Genomic DNA, 12,549 nt, shown 5'->3' with positions numbered 1-12,549 from the left:
CAACGGGGCGGCCTGTATCCACCAGCCCCAGCAGTGCCACGATGACTGAGCGATGCTGAAGACGGTATTTCTAATAGGAGCAAACGGGTCATGATTCCGCGATGACGACGACGACACATTCAAGCCAAGGAACCTACGTCGAGATGTAAGAGAGAGGACACAAAGCTGCGGAAAATGTAAATAATACATGAAATTGATTGGAAAAGACAGCTGGGCGAGGAAAATAATGGAACCGAAGGAGAAATTTGATGTATGATTGCTAATTATACGACTTTGAAGATGCATTTTCTCGCTCTCTCCGGCCATTGCGGGGTGAGGAATGAAACTACGAAGGGACGGGAGATGGTGCAAAATGCAATTCGATCCGACAGCCGAGATTAGACTGACTGACTGACTGACTGATCAACCGAAACCAGTTCCATCGATTAGACGGAAAGTGAGACTTTGGTTTTAGTGTTCGCTGACTGGCTGGTGGAACGAGACTTCATACGGTACAAATCAAGGTACAAATCCATAAATTTCCCTTTTCAATCAGGGGCACCGCAATGCGGCGAACGGTAACCACCACCGGCGCCGCATACCGAAATTCGTCGCATCTTCAACGGGGGCGTCCGTAGGAAAGGGCAAGTATATTTCTTCAATGTTGTTTGTACCTTTGTATCTTTTATTTTCTATCAGTTCCATTATATACTACACTCACGGGCTTGGTGGTTTAGTGGCTACTGCTTCTGATTCGTATGCAGGAGATCCAGTGTTCAACCACTGGCCCCTCTCTAACTTCATACTTTGTATCTTTCTCTATACTATTTTCCTCTTCTCTGCATATACAATTCATGTATATTCATATGTTCCTAGCCATCACAGACAGCACAGCATAGTGGAGCGGACCTGGTGTGATGGTTAAAGCACGTGACTATCACGCCGACAAACTCACAAAATGTGAGTTCTTTCTTCGGTAGGGAAGTAAAGCGTGGATCCCGAGATGAACTAGCCTATAGGGCTAAAAATCCCGTTAATACAGATAATAAAACAGCACAGCTCTTCCGTTTTTTTAGAAATCTTCCTTTGGAAATTACTCAGACCAATTTCACCAAGGATTGTTCCAGAAATTGTCTTAGAAAATCCTTCACAGATTCTTTTTAAAGCTTTCTCTGCAAATAATTCGGATTTTGTAAAGGACTGCTTTCCTACAGGCATTCCCCCATGAATTTCTTTATCAATTCCATCAGATATTTCACAAGAATTTCTTTTTGGAAAATCTTGCACATTTCAGAGGTCCCTAGTGAGATGTTTTCAAATATTCTTGAGATTTTTCTGGAATTCCTCGAAGGACACCTTCAATGTATTTCTTCAGAAATTCATCCATAGATTGCTGTAGAAAATCCAGGGTTTGTCATTATGAATAAGTCTAAAGATTGCTCCAGAATTTTATAAAAATTTGCCATTGAAAAATGGAATTGGAATCTTGAAAAACATCTTACATAAATTCTGTTTTCCTTCAGAAATTCTCCAATAATTTCTTTCGGAAATTTCGCTAGAGGTTACCCAGAAGTTTGTCCAAGGGTGTTGCTTCTGAAAATCTTCCCAGATTTTCTCAGTAATTTGTCATGCTATGGATTCCTCTAGAAATTCTTTCTGCGGTGTTTTTTGAAAACCTGCTGTGGATTTCTTAAGAAATTCCTTCAGCGGTTTTATTAAAAAAAAAAAACTCTAACAGTAAATATATCGACACATTTTTCAGAGTCTTCTTCAGAAATTCCTCTATGAATATCTTCAGAAATTTTCTCAAAGATTTTTGTATATGATCTTCTATCAATTATTTCACAAATTCCTCTAAATCTATAAAAAAAAATTCTCAGAGATTCTTCACGGATATTCTCCAGGAATTATTTCACAAAATCTCTCCTCTATCTCTTTCGAATTTCCTCCAAGGATTTTTAGCAAAACATTACAGAAAAACTTGCATGGGTTGCTTCAGAAATTTATCCTTAAACTTTTTCGAACGTTTCTACAAAGTTTTCTTCGAAAATTTATCTAGAAATTCTTCTAAAATTTTCTTTGGACTTCCACAGAAATTTCAGAACGAATTTTGTACAAAAATCTACCAATGATTTGTTTTGAACTCTGTTTCAGGAATTTCAGGAAAACTTGTCCAGGGATTGCTTCAGAAATTGGTTTAGTTATTTATTCGTATTTTTTTCTTGAATTGTTAAAGAAATAACACCACGGATTTGTTTGGAATTTTTTTCAAGGATTCCTACACATTCCACTCGGGTTATTGAACTCTTAATTTTTTAACAGAACAGCTGTTTAGCTTCATTATTTAGAATACTCTTTTTTTTTGTTCCGGAGTGTCTTTTCAAAAGTTTTCCGGTAATTTGTTCAGAATTGAGTCTAAAGATGGACATTTTTCAGCTTGTTTCATTGGAAAATGAAAGTGGATTCCTAAAGAATGTCTTGCAGAAAATCTAGCTTGTATCCCTTCAGAAGTATTTTGAGTTTCTTCCGGAAATTTCTCTAGTGACTATCTGAAAATTTGTCCAAGTGTTTCTTCAAAACAGTTTCCTCAAATGTCCTCTGTAAATCCTCCAAGCCATCCTCGGCGGTCTTTTGAAAAATCTTCCTGTAATTCTTCAAAAAATATTTTTCAAAGGGAAATTCTTCTTTGAATTCCTTTAGAAGTTGTACTAAAGAATTATGTTCATAATCTTCCAACAGCTTCTTTATAAATTAAAAAAAAAAACAATAAATATTCTTCCACAGATTCCTCAAGAATATCTCCCATGGACTCTTTCGCAAAATATTCTAGAGATTTTTAATACTATTCTCCTAAGTTTTTCTACAAGATTTTCATTAAGAATCCCTTATGTAAATCGTACAGAAAATCTTGCATAAATTACTTCATTTCTGTTGTCTTCGGAAATTCATCTTGAGATTACTTCAGAAATTTTTAAAACCGTCTATGAACCGTCTATGGATTTCCTTTGCAGGATTTTTTTTTAAGAAATCTCTTCGAGGATCCATTTTAAAATTCCACGGATTCCTACAAAAATTCGTCCACCGATCACTTCAGAATATTGGAAATTCTGAATTCCTGCCCTTAAGTTAAAAGTGTCTGTGATTCCCAAAGAACAAATCCCTCTGGGGATTTTAAGAATTTACTTAAGTTTCCTACGTAAAGACTTTTTTTGAAGTAAATTCTTCCTTTAGACATTTCCCAACGATTTCTTCAGGAAATTCTCTAAAAATGTCTCAATTAATTATTTAAGAAAACCTGAATTATTTTCAACATCCTCTTCAAATTCCTCCGAGAATTCGTTCCAATTTCCGCGGATTCATCGAGCAGATTCTTCAGAGCTGTTCTATGAAATGTTCAGGAATTTGTACAGTTATTCTGTCACGAACTCTTCCAAGGATTTCCGCTGAAAAGAAATGTCTCCATTCTGAAAATCTCGATAATAAAGAAAAATAATAATAATAATAATAATGTCTCCATTTCTGAACATACTTACTTGATAAAATGGTTCAGTAATTTTGAACAGAAATTTCTCCAGGAATTCCAAGTGCTCTTTTGAAGACATACAGGGGATTGACAAAATGATTGGGACAGGCAAAGAGCTGCTGGAATAATTTCTAAATAATTCCAGGAAAATTTTGAAGGAATCCATGGAATATTTTTTAAACAAATTCAGGAGGAATTTCAGAAGGATTCTTTGAAAAAAATAACGGTTAAAATCTAGGGAACGTTTTCCATCGAAAAAACTCTGAAGGAACCCCTAAATCTGTTTCTGAAGGAATCCTTAGAGGAATTTCGGAATCCCAGAAAAAAACTGAATGCATCTAAGAACATTTTTAGGAAGAACCTTTAGAGTAACAAGCAATTTTTTTAATGAATCTATAGATCATTTTCTGACGGCATACTTGGAGTGATTTCTGAGAGAATCTTTAGACTAACTTTTTCAGAAATTTATGCAAAACTACCTAAAGGAAGTTCTGAAAATAATTTCTACGAGATTTTTCAAAAGAATTCATGGAGGAATTTCTTAAGACGTCTATTGAACGCATTCTGATGAAATCCTTCGAGAAATTTCCGAAGAAATCTCTCGATAAATTTCTGAAGGAATTTCTGGGAAAAATTCTACTGCAATTTTAGAGGTGAATTTCATGAAGCAATCCATTTGAAATTTTCTAGGTGAATTCTTTATATTATTTTCTGGAGAAATCCTCTGTCAAAATTTCTGAAGGAAACACTTGAGCAATTTATAAAGCAGTTCCAGAAAATAATTCGCAATATATCCTTGCAGGATTTTTCGAAAAAAAAGCCCCTGGTATTTCTTAATCTTTGGATACTTTGCAAAAGAAATTCTAGAAGATTTTTTAATATCCCATTATTCAAAACATTTGAATGAATTTCTTAAGAAACCCCTGGATAAATTTCTGAATAAATCTAGAAGTGTATTTGAATGATCCTTGATGTAGTTTCTCAATTAACTCTTGAAAGAATGCTGAATTTGCAAGATTTTTTAAAAATAATCTGAATAACCACTTGAGAAATTTCAGGATAATCCCTAGGAATTTTTTTAAAACAAGCCTGGATTTTTTTTTTTTTGATAAACTTTGTAACGAAATTTCTAAAACAAGTTTTAAAAATGAAAATCTCCTAAAACCTAAACTATTAAAAACATTTAAGGGAAAAACTCTATCCCTGATAAAATCACTGAAAGGTTTTATATAGGAATCGCTGGAGAAATTCCAAGAAAATACCTAGAGAAGTTTATAAAGGAATCCCTGGAATATTTTCAGAAGAATACATTGAAGATTTTTCTAAAGCACATAATGGCAGATACTTATAAGCAACTCACTGAGAAGTTTCAAAAAAAAATCCTTTAAAAACTACTGAAGAAATCTCTGGTGGATTTTATATTGCAATCTTTTAAGAAAATTTTGGAAATAATCTTTGGTGAAATTTTGAAAGAATACGTGAAGAATATTTCTGAAGCAATACTTCTAAAAACTCTCTCAGGTCTCTCGACAGGGTTTTTTGAAAGAGAATATGTGAAGAATTTTACGGAGTAATCGCTTAGTTTGCTAAATTGACAACTTGAGGAGTTTCAGAATTATTCCCTGGAGAAATTTCTAAGGCAAGCCCTGAAAAAAATGAATCAAACCTTGAATTTTTTTTGAAAATTTCTTGAGGAATTTCTGAAAAATTTCTCAAAAAAAAACCTTAAACATTCAAAACAACTCTGACACAATCTGATCGAATCGTTGAAACGTAGTTTTAATGAATCACTGGAGAAATGTTCAAATAAATATCTAGATGAATTTCTGAAGGAATCCCAAGAGACATTTCTGAATAAATGCTTTAAAAGTTTGTTTGAAATAATCCATGCCATTTTTTTATAAGGAACACTCTGACAAATTTTTGGAAAAAATCCTGGTAGAGTTTCTGGAGAAATCTCTAGAGGATTTTCCACTTAAGAAAATTTCGGAAAGAATCTTTGGAGGAAGATTTGGAAGAGTCCGTAAAAAAGTTGCTGTGAAAATTTCTAGAGGAACCTCCGCTAAAATTCTCATAGGAATCCCGGCAGGAATTTTTGAAAATTTCTTGGGGAAACTTCTGGAAGAATTTCTGAAGAAATCTCTCAATTATTTTTTTAAAAGAATCGTTGAATAAATTTCTGAATTTGTCCGAAAGAATTGTTGAAAGAGTTTGTGATGAAATTCATGGAAGCTGTGCTGAAGCAATGCATGAAGAGTTCTTGGTAAATCTTCTGAAGAAATCCTGTATGCAACTTGATGAAGGAAGATTTTATCTCAATAACACTCAGAAGGAACGCTCAGAGGAATTTCAGAAGGATTTTCAAAAGCTAACGTTAAAGAAATTTTTCGATTTAATATTGGAAGGTTTTTTTGAAACAATCTTCGAAGAAATTCCTGTGGTAAGCTTTGGAGAACTATTCAAAGAAATTATTGAAATAATTTCTGAAAAAAAAAACCGGGAGGACTTCTTAATGAATCTCTGAAGGATTTTCTGAAGACATAATTGAATAATTTTCTAGAGGATTTTTTAAAGAAACTCATACAGAAATTTCTGTAACAATTCATGTAAGATTTTGTTAAAATAATTTATTGTGCAATTTCTGCAGGAGCATCTAGTGGAATTTTTGAAGGAAATTCTGGAGTAACATCTAGATAATTCCGAATTTATCCTTTCATGAAAGAGTTCCCATGAAAACTTCTCAGGAATACTTGGAGATATTCCTGAAGGAATTTAATCTGAAAATCTATCTGAAGAAATTCTGAAGGTATCTGTATACGATTTTCTGAAAAAGTCCTTAGCCTTTCGGGACGCGCGCCATCAAGCATCCGAAACTGCACCGCGCCCGCGCTGTATACGACAAGCGAGGTTTTTGGTAGTGTTGTACTTTTTACAACAGCATGCGTCCTGAGGGGTTAGAGGATTGAGAAATTTCTGAAGCAATGCATGCAAGATTTTCAAAAAAAAGTTTGTGGATTTGAGGAAAAACCCGTTTAAATCCTCCGAAGATTTTTGAAAATATCCGTGAAGAAATTTGGATGATTTTATGAGGTTCCCGCCAGAAATGATGAAATTATCAGACCCACAAGCCCAACTGCTTCTGTTTTCTGTCTTCTATTTTTACTACTTTTCACGAAATCAGCCTTTTCAATGCTTCCAAACGTTTTATCCTGAACACGCCCCTGACCTTCACCCGTCATTTGCCGCATCGGAGACACTGATCGAGAAAAGTACGAGCCCATTGAACACCGCAGCTCGTCACGGGCAGTGTGCGGGAATTCGATACGGTGTGGTACCTACTCTATAAAAAGAGCACACCGAAGGAAAAGTGATGGAAAAATACGATCTCACCCACTGTGCAGCGAAGAGGGGCTCACGATCGGTCGTCGTATGACTATTCATCCATCACCGGAGATGATCATGCAGAACGCATAACACGATCATTGTCTTACATATAAATTAGTGCAACAGCCGCAGCCAGCAGCCAGTGAGAGCGGAAGAAGAGGAAACCTCAAATGCCGGGTTGTCGTCATCGTTTTTCCCGTTTTCGCCACTCGATCACCAAGATGAGAGCGACGACTGTGGCGAAGACGACGACGTTCGCTGGACCAGATCCGATGAATTTATGGTCACAATTTAATTTGATTTAATTCAAAAAGCGCGCAATTCCTCTGCACTCGCAGCGCAGCCGAGGCATCCCGGAGGAAAATTTCTCGCTTTCGCTGCTCCAAATTGGCATGGGCTTTTATCTGGCACCGATCGGGCAACGGTTGACCAGAAATAGTTGGCACTGTGGGCGGTTGTTGGGTGAAAAGTGTCAAAATGTTCTACATGACAGAAGCAGGAACGAGGGTTCTCCAATTTGGATTTTTCTGCTTGACCTTGATGACTGCTTCAATGGTGTAGTGGTTATGCGCACCGAACTGCATTCCTATGATTCGCTGGTTGGAATCCCGCTGGACGCAGTTTTTTTTGTAGCCTTCTATTTATATATGACAGGACTTTCAACAATATAAAATTAAACCTTCGCTTTAAGATCCTTCTCAACCCACTGTCCGAACACAACATCCCCAATTCCAACCTGTCGGTTCGTCAAGTGGAACCCGGCAGAGTGAGGAGAGTGCCTGGAAATAATGGGTGCATCGCCATCTCCGACCGAATGCAACGGGTGTTGATGCATTTTTGGCTTCCTGCTGCTCCGCGAAATGGTCTCCAATCTGCTGCTGCCGATGAACACCGGCAGCGCATATTTCGCATGCTGAAGGAAATGCCTCACTTTTTACGACCACGTCGAGCCAATTCCGCTTCGTTATCTCCACTGCAGCCGGGGCGATCTGATCTGCATTGCAGTGAATTTTCCGTGCGACCGGCGAAGGAACCGCGAGGGGATACCACCGTTGCGTTGTTGCTTGAACAGACGTGGAATCGATGACGATAATGATGTGATTTTCAGCTCTTCAAACGCGCAAGAAGAGCGAAGCGTGTCTTAACACCTTTCTCCAGCGGGACAGGCAGGCGAGTGAGGGTATTTGATGGTACGCTCCTTGATACTACTTCTTGATACTCGGTGCGGTAATGATACCAATTTTGAGCATCCGAGAGCTCGTCGGCCAATCGGCAAAGTGTTGACATTCCTTTTTTGATGATGTGAACGAACCGCTGCTGCTCGTTTGATCGCTAACAAATGCGCTGTTCGGTGGAATGCATCTATAACTAAGGACGAATCGGTGGCAAGTTCTCACGTTTTCCAAGGTATGGATGGTCAATGCTTTGATGAGATTCGTTGGATCTGTGGTCATCAAATTGATACAAAGATTGTCTTTACTAGTTTCTGGTTCTCGCCCATAGATAGAACATACACTTGTTTGGGAAACATCAAATTAGACCTAATCATAAATATTGCACCGTTATTTTCGGATTTTGGAAGAGAGTACGGTGCAACGCTACAACCCATAGACACATTTTAGGTTTTTTAAACAAAAGAGTGTTACAATCCTCTCTTCGTGTACCGTCTTATCCCGCTGGTTCAACATGTTTTAATACGGCACTTTTTAATTCGTACCCCGCTTATTCGACACATGTCGAATTAAAAAGGGTCCAAATGTCACAGCGATGTACACTGCAAATGCAAATCAGTTTGATATTGTGCTTATACACGCACCCGCAGCAGCTCTTCTTACAGTAGCTAATGCCGGAAGTTCTGAGTTGGTGCTATGCGACCCCAAACCGCCTGGAGACCAACCGGAATGAACTGAGGATGGAAACAATCGTAGAAATAACGAGCTTTTCATTCGCACCACCGCAATATCTGTTGGAACTGTGTTTCATAACAAATCCGGAAATCAAAACATAAACAAAATAGAGTTGCCAAATTTCAATGAGCATGGTGGTGTAGGGTGACCAATTTATCGAATTAAAAGTTTACCCCGGTTATTCGACAGCAGTCGGTGTCGTATTAGTTGTCGAATTTAACGTTACGTGGAACCTCTTTTTATGCATATGGCTGGGACTGTATTCAAAATGTGCATAAAATGAACATATAGCCGAGGCGGTAAACGCACGGGTATTCAGCATGACCATGCTGAGGGTGACGGGTTCGATTCCCGGTCGGTCCAGGATCTTTTCGTAAAGGAAATTTCCTTGACTTCCTTGGGCATAGAGTATCTTCGTGCCTGCCACACGATATACGCATGCAAAATGGTCATTGGCAGAGGAAGCTCTCAGTTAATAACTGTGGAAGTGCTCATAGAACACTAAGCTGAGAAGTAGGCTTTGTCCCAATGAGGACGTTACGCCAAAAAGAGAGAGAGAGATAAAATGAACATAAAAGAGGGAAATTTATGCATACATTAAATTTGGGCTCTAATGAAGGAATCTAGTTCGCGAGAACAGGGTCTTGCTCCTGAGCATTTGAGGTGGTAAGGAAAGTTTTCATAAAGTTTATAGAGAGCCCAAGAAAGGGGGTTCCAAGGGGCTTACTGGGCGTTTTAAGGGATTGTTCAGGGGATTTGAGGAGCCTTTTAAGGGCATGCTGACAAGATGTGTTGGCGTTTCAATGGAATTACGGAGAATTTCAGGAATATTTCAGTAGCATTAATAGGGTATCAGGAACGTTTCAAATGGCTTTAAGAGCAATTCAAGGGATATCAGGAGCCTTTAAAGGACGTTGCAAATTGTTTCAGAGTCATTTAAGAGAGTTTCAGGGTGTTTCAGGACCGAGGCCAACCAGCCTAGGGCTGAAAGCCTCGTAAATAAAGCTAATAATAATAATGTTTCAGGAACATATTGAAGGCGTTCCTACAGGTTTTAGGGGCGTTTGATAGCATTCAAGGGGTTTTCAGGAGCGTTTCAGGGAGTTTATGGACCCTATTAAAGGCGTTCAAAGGGGTTTCAGAGGCATAATCAAATTAACTATGATGATTTCAAAGGCGTTTTAATGGGATTACGAATGTTTCAGGGGCGTTTCGGGTTTCAAGAACACCTTTAAATCAAATGGTATTTTAGGGGCGTTTCAAAAGACATTGTGATGGGGTCTCCAAAAATCCTCTGAAACTACCTCAAATGCCTCCAAGATCCCCTGAAACACCCTCGGACCCCACTTAACGCACCTGAAACTGTCTGAAACCCCCGAAAACTCCTTCGTAATGCTTCCGCAACGTTTTTTAATCCCTCCAAAAATGGTTTGAAACTTTCTGTAATGTCGCTAAAATCCCCCTTAAACCCCCTCGGACCCCAAGTTATGCACCTGAGAGGTTCCGAAATACCCGAAATCTTTTCCGTAACGCTTCAAACACGCCTCTGAATCCCGCCGAAATGCTCTGAATTTTCCTGAAATGCCTCTAACATCTCTCTGATACCCCTTCGGACCCCGTGTAACGCACCTGAGACGGTCCGAAACCTCCGAGAACTACTCCGTAGCGCTTCCGTAACGCCTCTTAAGGGGTTTTAGGGGGGTTTTCAAGGCGTTTTAGGAAGACTCAGATCATTTTCGACGGGGTTGAAAATGCTCTGAATCATCCAAAAATGCCTTGAAAATCCCCCTAAAACCCCCTCGTACCCTATGTAACGCACCTGAGATTCACCAGAACCCCCAAAAACGTCTCCGTAACCCCTCTGAAACCAGCGTAAAATGTTCTGAAACTTCCTGAATTGTCTCCAAAACCTCCTTTTAAGGACCCCATGTAACGCACGCGGACCTTCGGAAATCCCCGAAATCGTACTTGTAACGCCTGCAGAACCCGTCGAAAATCCTCTTAAACTCTCTGCAATGATCTCGAGAACCCCCTCAAACCCCCCAAAACCACCTGAGATCTTCTGGTATCTCACTGAAACCCTTTTTTTTTATAGAATGAGGAAATCTGTTGGTTGGCAACACCGTAGAAAAACCTCATTCTGTACTACCTGACCTTGCCTCCGCGGTACGCCCGTAAGGGATTACTTCGTTGAGGTGGAGGGGGAAGGACCGTACTTTCGCACTCTTACTATCAAACGTCAGCCATCACATACAGCTGTTCGTGGGGGCCAACTCGACTAACTGTTGGTCGGCCCGCCATCCTCTCTATTATGTTATCGGGAGTAGTATCCTACCACAATACCACATACATCCCACATGCTCGACCTCTGCTCCGCGGAACGCGAGCATTCGAAGAGCACATGTTCCACCGTTTCCGCTCTGTTTGCACACTCCGGACATGAGGGTGGATCTGCATGCCCGAACCTGTGCAAGTACCACCTGAAGCTTCCATGGACCGACAGGGATTGTGTCAGCCTGACAGGTGAAAGTTCACTTCGCCATGGGGCCTACACGTCCACCGGGACACGATCGGTATGAGCCTGTGTGTCCACCTACCCTTGGTTGAAGAGTCCCAGACTCTCTGCCATTTCACCATGTACGAAGTTCTGGCGTTACGTCGCGCACCTCTAGTACCTCTTTCATCGTAGCACTCAACATCCTCGGCCAACGCCAGTGCTATCGGCATCATGCCCGCTAGCACGCATACCGCGTCTTTCGAGACGATCTGGTATGCACTGGCCACCCTAAGTCACATTAGCCTATGTGTACTCTCTAGTCTATCAACATTCATCTTCACTTTGAGCGTGTTCGACCATGCGGCGGCGCCACACAGTGCTGCGAATGTATGGAACTGCAGGACAAAAATCATAACTAACGTACCATACATTTTTTCTCAATAGTGTCTTCGGTGAAGTTGACAAGCTTGATAAAAGCTACAATTCGCATAAATGTCCTTTGCATAATTCATAATCGCTGAAGTGTCTTAAACGCCAATTTATTTAAATCTTGCTGTTTTTTTTTTCTAGAATGCAATTTAGGCAACTATATGAACAAATAAATCATAATAAAAAGGTAATTGCAAGAATGACTTATTTACCAAATTTTATCCTCATCGAAAATGTTGTTTCTTGAAGGTCGTGCGTTTGACCATTTCTTGTCCAGTTGCTTACTTTAAAACTGGACAATTCGTAGAAGTTAACCCTCAAATTGTTCGTAGAAATCAGCAGTTTCATAAGGAAACGAGGGAACAATATAAACTGATACATTTTTCGTTTGAACGGATCAGAAAAGAACACTTGATCAAAAATATCTTCGATTTTGACTATAAATACATCACTCGGAAAAAACCTCGATTATTAACAAATTAGCAAATAAAAGCAGCTGGAGTCGAATTCAATATTCAGTGGATACTATAAAGAAAACATGGTGAAAAATTCAGAGAGGTCTTTTGAGGTCATTTTTTGTTTCATCAATTTGAATTTTTGGGTCGTTTTTTCTCTACGCCATATAGTACTTACATTATGACATTTTATTTTCACAAATATCAAAACATGTTGCCGTGCTAAACGAAAAAATAGATTCTACTGATGTGTTGTAGACCTTCCATTCTGAATTTCACTGAAAACTTAAACGTTCAGTAATGTTGAGCTAGGCCAAAGATGAATTTGTTTATAAAATATTATTTTTCTATGGACAACGAAAACACTGTTTGGTA

Source organism: Aedes albopictus, chromosome 2 (genome assembly GCF_035046485.1).
Source record: "Aedes albopictus strain Foshan chromosome 2, AalbF5, whole genome shotgun sequence".
In the NCBI taxonomy this organism is placed as follows: domain Eukaryota; kingdom Metazoa; phylum Arthropoda; class Insecta; order Diptera; family Culicidae; genus Aedes; species Aedes albopictus.
Note: the sequence above shows the minus strand (reverse complement) of the source record.